The 12664-nt window shown below is 44.2% G+C and overlaps 1 protein-coding gene across 2 annotated transcripts in view; it reads left to right on the plus strand.

The window, feature by feature from the left end:
- The first annotated feature begins 2988 nt into the window (after positions 1–2988).
- FRRS1 (ferric chelate reductase 1) overlaps positions 2989–12664 on the plus strand; it is a 92424-nt gene continuing 82748 nt past the window's right edge. Inside the window, exon 1 of one of the 2 annotated variants that reach the window (XM_033916179.1) lies at positions 2989–3077. The gene's annotated coding sequence lies outside the window, so the exon portion shown is untranslated. Of the gene's footprint in view, positions 3078–3963; positions 4004–12664 lie in introns of those variants that run through there. The other variant, XM_033916180.1, reaches the window with a different exon arrangement.

A 12664-nucleotide genomic window follows, 5' to 3' on the forward strand; every position in this document is an offset into this window, starting at 1 on the left:
CTTTGCCCTGCTGCGGAACGAAAGGAACGACTCGCATCCGTCGATCCCTGTGACACTGACCACACTCCGCCACTCCCAACTGCGCCACCCGGCTGAGCCATGTGCGTGAGCCACAGGTTGATATCTTGTGTACCCCACGACATGTGCTGGTTTTCCTCCATCTTATCGTGAAATGCTTCGTCATAGTTGAGCCAAGCCCAACCACCAAAGCGATGATAAGCATCGAGAACGGAGTCGGCATAAGCCAACAGCAGGCCATAATCCTGCGCACGTTCCTGGCCCCACATGCTAGCTAGCCTCAGAAACGCCCGCATCTAGTTGACGACATTACAGGAGATCAGACCGGATTTAACCCTGCTATCCTCCTTTATTACCTTCCTTTTACTCTTCCTACATGCCCTCCCCTCGAGGAGTCGGAAAATATCGATACACGCCCGCCTCTGAATTTTGCGGCGCAATGCCCTGGGCACTTTTTCCCAAAGCTCGGTGAGCGCCACTAACGCCGGCGCCCCCCTATCCTGGCCCCCTTGCCCAGCCTGCGCACCCGCCACCTTTGTCTGAGAACGGGAGGAAGATGAAGAAGAAGTGGAGGTTAAAGAAGAAGACGAAGATGATGAGGAATCTCTATCTCTCCACCTGTGTTTTCCCTTCCCCTTCCTCCTACCCCGGCTTCCCCCCGCAGCAGCCACTATGGCCATATTACCCATGTCCTGCGCTCCTCCAGCGATGACAACTCCACTCATCGCTCCAGAGGCGCCATCCGCAGCAACCACCGATTCAGGACACTGCCGTCCGGTCACATCAGACACGACTCCTTCACCCGTGGCGCCATTCGCACAGGACCAAGACCTCTCCGACCAAGCTCCGCTGGCTGACCTCCTCCTGAACTCCACACTGCTGAGAGTAGAGTAAGTGCAACGGATGGCCACCAGGATGGTTTCGGGGCTCAAGGATCTATCGTATGAGGAAAGGCTGAAAAATTTGCGGCTGTACTCACTCAAGGAACGTAGGGAGAGAAGAGACATGATCGAGACATTTAAGTATATTACCGGCCGTATCAAGATGGAAGAAGAGATTCTCTTTCTCAAAGGACCCTCAGCCACAAGAGGGCATCCGCTCAAACTCAGGGGTGGGAAATTTCATGGCGACACCAGGAAATATTTCTTCACCGAGAGAGTAGTTGATCCTTGGAACGAACTCCCGGTGCAGGTGATCGAGGCAAACAGCATGCAAGAATTTAAGAGCAAATGGGATGCCCATGTGGGATCCCTTAGGGGTTAAGCCAAGGGAACCTGTCACCAGGAGTGGGATCCCTAGGATAGTAGACTTGGGGGTGGGTCAGTGTAGTGGGCAGACCTGATGGGTTATGGCCCTTATCTGCCGTCATCTTCTATGTTTCTATGCCTCCTGAGAACAACGAGCTCTGCTGTGGGACGTAGTAGCCGCAGCCTCTCTACCCGTCTGAGATCCGTTGAATTCCTGTGAAGACAAATCCGGACAGGGAACAGAAAACTGCACAGCACCAGAAGAATTAAAACTGGAGGGACACCCAGAACCCTCTTCCCCCCCGAGGGCCCACCAATCCGCTTGACAACTGCCTCTACCAGCCCCTCTGCCCCATGCTGTTGCACCCCCGGAAAGGGCCAGGGTGCAGGACCCCACCCAACACCCCAAGGCCCCAATGCCCAGGGCGGCCAGAAGGAAGAGGAAACCGGAGGCTGCCACTCCCCCAGTGACTGAGCAGCCACGCCTGCACCAAACACCCCTCCGGCAATCTAATCCCAGCACCGACTCAACCCCGAGGCAGCCTGAAATCCAACTGGCACACTCCCCACAGCAGTACAAGCATCCTCACCTCCAGCCCGAAATGGAATCACGGCAGGCTGAGAGATGACACAATCCCCAGTCACCGCAGCCTCCCGCAAAACATTCGGCCGGCTCTCAACATCTGCACGCAGCTCAGGCCCCGCTACACCTAGCTCCTCCCCTGCAGCCTGCAATGTGCTCCCAGACACCACCACCAAACCACGTCACTGGCCTCTGGCACAGGACCTACCTCCCTTATGGGCCCCACCATCAGAACCTGCCACAAACTCGCTTCCTCCCCCAACTTCAAGAGCGATTGCCTCCTGGGCAACAACCCGAGAACGCCTCGGTGGCAGCAATCGCTCTCAAACCGGCGCGGTACTCACCGGCACCTCCTCCTCATCGAACGAATCCCCGGCTGCAAAGGAGAGCTCAATCGCTTCACCGCTCGTGCCCACGCCAGTCTCCATACTCACCATGGATGCAGAGCCGACACGGTAAAAAACACCGCAAAAATGAAAGCCGTCTCAGAGGACCAGGAATGCCATGAGTCCTCCCAAGCCTCGGCTTATAACCCCCCCTCCCGACACCCTCCACGGCCATGGCCCTCCAATGGCAGGTCTTCCCGACGGCGGGAAAGACCCGCCAACCAATCCCCTGCTTCCCCCCTCCCCGCCAGCCCCGTATCTCCGATGGGCTACCATGTGGATCCCCCAGCTCCGCGTTAGGTTCGCTTGTCGAGACGAACTCTCGGGCTACCTTTTCCAGAACCATATGTTAAAAAAAGAAACCCAGAGAAGAAATGCAGTACCTGCTTGCTCAAGCAGAAATAATCTTACTTTTGAGTTTTCTTTTTCTCTTTTGTTTGTTTTTGTTTCTCAGCTCCAGCTAGGGGAGGACTATAAGTATTGTTTTATTGGTTGCTAAATTCTATTTTAAATATTTGCTTTTGTGCATTTTCAAGTTTTGGGCTTGACATACATTTTGGAAATGCAAATCTTTTCTTTTCTAAAAGACACAGGACTATTTTAAAGCACCTTTTTAAAAACTGCATATTCTGGTCCGAAGAACGATAGCATTTTTTTTTTTTTCTATCACTAAGCAATTATTGTTGTCTGACCCTTTCTGAGGTCTGGATGTTCCTTAAGTGAGAGAAGCATGCAGTCCTGTGATAAGAGGATTGCCAAGCTGGCCCCGCCCTGCTCTTCAAATGTGTCAGGAGTTCACAGGCTGCAGGGAAGGTTGCTCAGAGTGCTTGCTCCACAGACAAGGTAAGACAAGAATTTACTGTAGCTTCTTTTCTTGGAAGAACATTCATTATTTTGCTTAGCTGAACTGGTAGTGTTACAGGACAAACGGACAGGAAGTGCAGAAATTTAACTGGTTCTTCTCTCTATTGGCTTTTAAATACTTGTTCTTGTGAAATAATGGCATGTCTTGTTCACATAGCAGGATCCAAAGAAATTAATATTATTGAAGTGTTTGTTTTCTATAGATTATTGTGCAGTATTTTTATTTATTTTTAGAACTTGATATTTCACTTATGACACAATAAACCACCATTTCCCTACAACTACACAATAAAAACATAATCAGTAAACCACTTTCATTTCACAAAATAATACTCTAATGCAATCATACAGACTAATTAAATACATTCCAAGCAACCAGGCTTTCAGCTACTTTAACAATCTGTAATAAGGTTTCCTCTTGCAACTTTTGAGACAGAATTTTTCTCAGCATAGAAGGGAAACTAAGTATAAAATGCTCCTGGGACCAAATGCTAATGATTGACCACATATGTAAAAGGTTCCCATGCTAGCCATTGCATAAATGTAATATCATGTGTATTTATGTATATATTTTCAACTGTATGTTTACATCATAATATGAATTTAATACAGTCATCTGGAAGATTAATAAACCTGCTTTCGTGGCTTAACCCAGTGGTTCTTAAACCTGTCCTGGAGGACCCCCCAGCCAGTTGGGTTTTCAAGCTATCCCTAATGAAGATGCTTGAGAGAAATTTACATGCTTACTATGTACTTCTTAGGCAAATCTTGTTCATTAGGGTGGTGGATACATGGAACGCGCTACCGGAAGATGTGATAAGCAGGAGCACGCTACAGGGCTTCAAAGAAGGTTTGGATAGGTACCTGGAGGACAAAGGGATTGAGGGGTACAGATAGGAGCGGAGGTAGGTTTAGGGTTAGGATTAGAGGTAAGTTACAAAATTAGTCTGGGATCACTGTTCAGGCAATAGGCCTGATGGGCCGCCGCGGGAGCGGACCGCTGGGTGAGATGGACCTCTGGTCTGCCTCAGCGGAGGCAACTTCTTATGTTCTTATGTTCTTGAAAACCCACTGGCTTAACCTATAGTGATGCAGGGAAGCAGACCTAGGTTTGAATTTGAGATGTGTCAGGCTGGCTGATGTTAGAGAGAGGGGGCAATTCCAACTAGTGTAGTTGTTCTCCTCCCTCCTCATCACTATAACGAACAGTTCAAGAAGTGCATCAGAGGGGAATCTCCCTCCAACCCGCAGGGTTGGTTGGGTTCATAGTATCAACAGAACATGCTGTCTGAGGGGTAGAAGGCCTTAAAAGAGGATTTCTTAAAAATCAAATTTGATATAAATCCGAAATAAGAACATAAGAATAGTCTTACCTGGTCAGACCAATGGTCTATCTAGCCCAATAGCCCATCCTCACAGTGGCCAATCCAGGTCACTAGTACCTGGCAAAAACCTACAGAGTAGCAACATTCCATGCTACCGATCCAGGACAAGCAATGGCTTCCCCCCATGTCTGTCTCAATAGCAGACTATATGGACTTTACCTCCAGGAAATTGTCCAAACCTTTCTTAAAACCAGCTACGTTGTCCACTCTTACCACAACCTGTGGCAACGTGTTTCAGAGCTTAACTATTCTCTGAGTGAAAAAAGATTTCCTCCTATTGGTTTTAAAAGTATTTCCTGTAACTCCATCGAGTGCCCCCAAGTCTTTGTAATTTTTGATAGGAGGTTTTCAGCCTAGATGACTGACAATTCTGTTGTTTGGGATCTGGAGTGTTTAATCATCCAATCCAATCAGTAGTCTTATATTCCACTATTTTTCAATTCATATTCAAAGCGGATTACAACAAGAAGAACCTTACATTAAGGGGAGCACATATACTTAAAAATCATTGCACAAAGGGATAAAATATCAAGAATACCATTTATCAAAAAAGTCTTTAAAACTTTACAAAAAATAACATGAATTCGGGCTTCTTATTTCTAAAGGGAGACCGTTCCACGTCTGAACTTCCTGATAAGAAAACGATCATTCTAACTACTCTAAAACCAGTTGGAAACTGAAGTTTAAAGCTACAGTTACTCCATGTAGTAATAAAATTTGCTGGAATATATAAAAGAGATGTTAATTGTTTTGGAGCACTACTATACAAAGCCTATTGGACACCTTAAACTTAATCCTGTATCTAATCCAGTGTATCGCAAACTGTGTGCCATGGTGAGATTCTTGGTGTGCCACGAGAGATGGGCGGTGTATGCATCTATCACTGCTGGCACTGGCACCGGCACCTCTCCTCCTCTCTGCCCCTCAGGGCACAGGAATTTTAGTGTTACACAATGGAGGGATTTCCAAAACCTGGCAGTTTGGGTTTTGGAAGGCCCCCAAGCTCAGGGCCACGTCTCTAGGGCTTCTGAGCATGCACGGACGTCATCATGATGACACCACACACATGCATGTGATGTCATTGGTTGATATCCATGCATGCTCAGAGGCCCTCCAGATGCAGCCCTGAGTTTAGTGTGACAAGGAAAATGATCTAATCAGAAGCCACTGCAATTTATGCAAAAGAAGTGAAGCCCTTTCAAATTTTCTAACCAAAAAGATCAGTCCAGCAGCTGTATTTTGAAACAACTGTAATCTAGTAAGAACCTTTTCAGATGCTCCACAGTAAATAGAATTGCAGTAATCCAAATATGGCAATAATATCAATTTGCAAAGTACTAGAAAACTGGATTGTGACAAGAGACCTTATAACTCTCAGTTGTCGAGGATGTGAAAAAATTTTTTGGAGAGCATTCTTATATGATGATTTAATTCTAAATCAGAATCAAAGATTACACCTAAGATTCTAGATTATCTATTCTCAAAATTTCACCAGATTTAATTTTACTTCATTCATAAAGATACTCTCATAATTTTTTTTTAATTCTTTATTGATTTTTAATCAAAAACAGTGTCATACAAATGAAAACAATAAGTTTTGTCTTAGCTGTTTTCAGTTTTAAAAGATTTTCCTAGCCGAATTGCTAACTTTGCCTATAACTTGACTGATATTCAGGAACATTTATAGTCACTTCCATAAGTGGACAAAGTAGAAATATGTCATCTGCATAAATATATACTGTGTAGCCTAAATTTGAAAAGATTTTTCCTAATTCACTCATATATATATATATATATGTTAAAGAAGGAAGGTGATAAGGGTGAACCTTGAGGCACACCACATCTAGCTTTCCTATACCAGGTACTGACATTCTGCAGACAGGTATATATGCTTTTTTTATTTTAATCTTTGTGGGTATGTGAGGGGGTCATTGAACACTGGGAGAGTGTGTGAGGGTCTTTACTTTGTCTCTGCAGTGGTTATCTGGTCACTTTGGATACCTTTTTAGCACTTATATCTGTTTTCACATTGTCTAACTCACAATGTCGTATAAGTTTCATTCGATTATCCCTGCAGGACATCTAAGTCAGCCCACATTCTGCCCAGATACCACCCTGACCATTCCTCCAGATAGGCGCCTTTCAGCTCTGGGCGCACAGCGGCATTCAGAGGCATAAGACATCCTGCTACACGTCCAGAAAGTCGGTTTGCTTATTGACACTTGGGCGTCCTGTCTATTAGGATGTCAAAGTGCTGACTTAGGCGTTTTAAAGTTTTGATTATGAGCCCCATATTCTATATTCTCATTAAGCTGCTGTTGCAAAGTTTGTTTCTCTACAAACCTTAACATTCTTTTACCTTTCCTCACTTTCACTTGATTACTACCAAGCCTATTACCAATAATAACGGTGACGGGACAAAAGCGCGTGAGACCACAGTGCGCTGACATTGCAGCGCCGACAATTCGGCACAAGACACCAGCGCGCCGCCTAAAAAGTGACTTTTAAAGAGCTCCGATGAGGTGTGTGTGGTAACCCCCCCACTTTACTTCAGACTGTTCGTGCTGCTGTTGGGGGGGGGGAGTGGGGGGTGCAACCCCCCCATTATAGAGAAAACTTAACTTTTTCCTAAAAAATTGGGAAAAAGTTAAGTTTACTCTATAATGGAGGGTTCAAAACCCCCCCAACGGAAGTGCGAAGAGTATGAAGTAAACTGGGGGGGGGGGGTTTCCCCACTCACACCCCGCGTCAGAGCTCTTTAAAAGTCACTTTTTAGGCAGCGCGCTGGTGTCTTGCGCCAAATTGTTGGCGCTGCAATGTCGACGTACTGAAGTCTCGTGCGCGAATGACTATGAACCATAATACCACCAGGTATTGTTTGCATTAAACGAAGACAATACACCAAATTAAACTTGTTTCTAACATGTCATTCTAAAATGACTGAGTTTATCTTCATTATCTGTAGTATGTACATGAACAAGATAAAAACTACAGGCACAGAACCTCCTAACAACCCTGTTCACTGTGAATTGTTACAAACTTGGCATGTGATAGGTTTACTTTCTTTAAGGGCACTTATAATTCTATACTCAGATTTCTTCTTTGTGGAATGTGGTAGAAGCACACTTTGAGGTAATTATATCAGGTTTTGCAATGGGAATTCATGCTGCCAAATTTATGTTGGATAGATTCAGCCCCTCTATGTGATGCTTATGGCAAGTTTTAGCCACACATAAATTGAAGTTTCAATTCCTTGAAAGATAAAATAATTACCGTATGAATCAAAAACGGTGCACAAAATTGAGGGAGTGAAATGGGGCTTCTGTAGACTAGGGTTTCTTAAACCTCTCCTGGGGACCCTGGATACCCCAATGAATATTTGCATGCATTAGATCTCCTTTACATGCAAATTGATCTCCTAGGGATACCCCAAAAACCTAACTAGCTATGGGGTCCCCAGTAAAGGTTTTAGAAGCCCTGCAGTAGCCTTTCTCTAGGGATGACTGTTTCAGAGGAGGAGGGTGTGTCCTAGTGATTAGAGTTGCTGCCTCAGCACCCTGAGGTTCCAAGTTTGATCCCGGCCTGTTCCTTGTGACAAGTCACTTAACCCTTTATTGCCCCAGGTACCACTGTTAGATTGTGAGCTTGCCAGGACAGATAGGGAAAATACTTAAGAGTACCTTATTACTGCTCAATGTATTGTAAACCACTTTGGGTGAATCTCTTCAAGACAAGGCAGTTCATAAATACAAAAGCTAATTTTCATTCAGGCATAGAAGGAGATGGCAGGGATACTGCACTCTCATGCTCCCAGCACTGCATATCACTATAGAATAATCAGGGCTTTTTTGACGGGCTACTCAGGAGTTCTAGCACTTTTTCCATTGCTTGATAAAAATGACCCATTGTCTCCAAATATTAATGCAAGTTCTCAGGTTGTGTACATTTAAGTGCTGCCTTTTCATGGATTCTGTGGCTGGTAGCAACAGGCTTTTGTAATTCTAAGTGCATTGAAAAAGAGCCCTATAGTAACATATTTAACTTTTTAACATTCTCTCTAAGTCTGTGTGCATTGAAAATGAGTCTCGCTGTGTTGTAACATTGAGCACTGCATCACTGGTGATACATTATTACAGGGTTCAGGAATTAGATTGGTACTGCTCAGAGTAAATATTACCTGATTCCAGTATGTTGACTGTTTTATATGTTAGTGTCTTTTGCCTATTTCTGGAGTGGCCAAATACCTGACTGCTGATAACCTTTAGCTTCTCTGAAGGCCGATCCATTCCACCCAGGCTGTCTTCTGTAAGAGATTACACTATCTTCTCAGGAAACAAGCATTCCCAAGACATGAGTTTCAGCACAATAGCAAATAGATCCTTTTCCTGTTATTTCTTTTGTTTTGTTGATAGATTTTTTAAAAATGTAACTTTTGTTTCATTAATCTTTTTTTTTTTTTTTCCTGCATACTCAAAGTAAAATTGATGGTGCCATTTCAAAACATGGCACTGGTTTGAGAAGAGTGACTGGGAATTGCTTCTTCTCATTTAGATCCTGGAAAAGGATTTGGGGGGGGGGGGGAGAAGAAATCCAGGCTAAGTGGGGGAGGTGTACTTTAAAAACTTTTCAGTGCATTTTACTTGATAGGAAGGGTGAGGGGGGAGGGCTTGCAAATGAAAAAATTGAAAATTGTAAAACAAAATGAAAGCATTTTTCTTATATTCAAAGACTGGAGCGATGGATCCATTTTTCAATCACCCCTTTTTCTTCATTTTTCCACTACTTCTGCTCCAAGTGCCCCGTCCCGCTACTAAAAACTCATGGCTGGTTTCCATATGTGGCCAATACCATCTTTTCTTTCCTCTTCCAATTGTCATAATACACCTTTTGGTAAACAGATAGCAAGCTCAGGAAGTAAATGTGCAAAGGTGGAGGTTATGCAATCAGTCTTAAGAGAATAGGAGCAGAGGTTAAAAAAACCCCCAAAAAACAGAGCAAGTGATGACAAGACAAAATAAACCAAAAGAAAACCAAAGTTAAGAAACAAAACAAAAGTATACCGGCACTTTCCAAAATACCCAGTTCTAGCCTCCAAATGATAGCTGAAAGAAGTGGGTCTTAAGAGTCTATCTAGACTTCTTGAAGGATGGTTCAGTCTGTAAATCTAGAAGAAGCTCTTTCTAGAGAAACAGGACCTGAAAGGAAAAGGTGCGGTTCTCAACAGACTTAGGGCTCCTTTTACGAAGCTAGCATTTGTAGCGCATGCACCAGATTAGCGCGCGCTAAAGCACGCGCTAGCCGAAAAACTACCGCCTGTTCAAGAGGAAGCGGTAGCGGCTAGCGGCGTGGCATTTTAGCGTGCGCTATTCCGCGTGTTAAGGCCCTAATGCTCCTTCGTAAAAAGGAGCCCTTAATTGCAGGCACACGATGGGGAGATAGAATAAGACGGTGCTTGATAAATCAATAATAAATGAATAGGAACACATGGCAATATTAGGCCAAGTATTGCTGTTTGCCTTCATGCATAAACAACAGAACAATGATCAAAAGAGCATGAAGAAAAGCATGTAGGGAAGCACTATTAAAATAATCACAAATGTACACAGTTGGTGTAGGAGAAAGAGACCTTTTTTCATAACCAAAGAGACTTGGAAATCAAATAAGAGAGCAAATGAAGCAATTCTATGAGCTGGTGCCTAGAGGTATTTGCCAAATTTAATGTTTGTCAAAGGCACCATTAACAGACAGGTGCCTATGTGTATTATGCAATATTATATAAGGTAGAACCTAAGTGCCATAGCCCAGTATCCTGTTTCCACAGTAGCCAATCCAGGTAACAAGTACCTGGCGGAAACCCAAATAGTAGCAACACATCATGCTACTTATCCCAGGGCAAGCATAAGATTCCTCCATGTCTGTCTCAATATCAGACTATGGACTTTTCCTCCAGGAACTTGTCCAAACCTTTTTTAAACCCAGCTATGCTAACCGCTGTTACCATATTCTCTGGCAACTATTCTTTGGAGCATAAGTGGGCTATGGTTGTGTCTCTCAGTTACGATTAGTTTATAGACTACTATAAATTACACATCACTGATCCAATACATATAGGGGTCCTTTTACTAAAGTCATGGAAAAAGTGCCCTTTGCAAGTTCCTTATATGGGTCTTTTATGCATGCTAAAACCACTTGTACCACGGCCAGAAAATGGCCATGTGCTAATTTTGCCATTAGCATGCAGCCATTATAAAAACTTATCATGTAAGCCCCTACTGCCGCCTATTTTGCAAGGAGTAAAGGCCCCCCCTCGCTAATCAATTAGTGTGCAGCAGTGTCTTACACGCTAACTGATTAGTGCTGTCACACCCACTCTCTATAACATGCCCCTTCCAGAAAAATGAGAAATATTTTTTTAGTGCATTGTGTATGCGCGCAAAAAGGTAAAATCGTCCTACGGTAAGCACATTTTAAAGTGTGGTACACGCTATTGCTTACCTCAGCTTAGTAAATGGACCCCATAGTTACGTATGGAATTTCAGTAATGCTTGCTATACACATAGGGGTAGATTCCAGAAAGAGCACCAAAGCTTAGATGCTGGGGTGATGTACACAAAGCATGAAATGTATATAGAATACTAGTGTAAGTCCACAGTTTCATATCTAATCTTAGGTACAAGCAATTATTCCACTGCTAAAGGCATAACTCTTAGTATTCTATTACCTGTGTACCTAACTCCTAGGCATGCTCCTTCCATATTCACGCTCCCTTTAGAAGTTGCATGTGATGGAATCAGCACATGAAATGTCTAGACTAGGGACTAAAGGCTAGATGCACTAAACAGGGCCAGTAAGATCACCTGGGTCTGCTCCGACCTGATTTTTGGGCCAATTTCAAAAGAGTTTTGATGCACAAAAAAGTGTGCATGCAAATGATTTGAGTAGAGGTTCGTCATAATTCCTGTCTGATCCTGCCAATAAATCGCTATGAGAGTGACTCTCACACATGTGCATAGCTGGCAGGGGAAGGCCGAACAGCTGAGAGGCAAGGGGAAGTCCCGAAGCAGCCTCCTGCCACTTAGCTATTTGGGGCAGGAAACCTTTTTTTTTTAATGGACACAGATGTTGTGTTATACATGCACAATATATGTCTCATTAAAAAAAAAAGAAAGAAGAAAGCCCCCCTCCCCGCCGATGATGGCCCTCCCTGACCCCCCTCTCGTGCCAGTGAAAATTAGCAGGAGAGATGCTCACTCCCTCCTGCCACTGGATGCCCCCACTGCACTGTGCCCTCTCGAATCATCCCCTCCTCTCCCCCTTCCCTCCCAAAAAAGGCAGGAGGGATGCCTCTTCCCACCAGTAACACACACACAGCATCTGTGCCCGTTAAAAAAAACAACAAAAGGCATGTTATAAATATATTTTGTATTGGTAAGACAGGTAAACAACTGGTCTTGCCCAGTCACTTTTTTGGATAACTAAAATTGATTACTTTTTTTGTGCATCAGGAAGCCATATTAGAGCATCAATTGCTCTGGTAGTTTACATGGCATTTCAATATTAATGACCTTATTTGCATGGCTGGATCTGAAAATGAGCGAATCTGCAGAAAGCCAAGCAGTGAGCCATTTTCTGCATTGGGTCAGCAAATCCGATTGTCAGTAAATAAGTCAAAACCAGTTTAGGAATGATCGGTTGAGGATCACTAACTTTAGTGCAGGGATCTCAAAGTCCCTCCTTGAGGGCCGCAATCCAGTCGGGTTTTCAGGATTTCCCCAATGAATATGCATTGAAAGCAGTGCATGCAAATAGATCTCATGCATATTCATTAGGAAAATCCTGAAAACCCAACTGGATTGCGGCCCTCAAGGAGGGACTTTGAGATCCCTAGTGCATCTAGCCCTAAGGGTCTAACTATTAGATGCACTAAAGTCAGCGATCGTTGCTAAACCTGTTTCAAAGCTTTAACGACAATCGCTTTTATCGACTCAATTCAAAAAACAGCTCACATCCTTCATTAGGCTCCTTCCTAAGGAAGTCCTTGAATGGCTCAGACGCCTCAGGCCCCTCCCAAGTGAGGAGCCTGAAGCATCTGAGCCAATCAGGGCCTTAGGCTCCTCCCTGTGCATAACACCGAGGAGGGGCCTACGGCCCAGTGGCATAGCAGGCTGGGTGGAAGAGCAG

The sequence above is a fragment of the Geotrypetes seraphini genome, chromosome 12, assembly GCF_902459505.1.
Source record: "Geotrypetes seraphini chromosome 12, aGeoSer1.1, whole genome shotgun sequence".
Taxonomy (NCBI): Eukaryota; Metazoa; Chordata; class Amphibia; order Gymnophiona; family Dermophiidae; genus Geotrypetes; species Geotrypetes seraphini.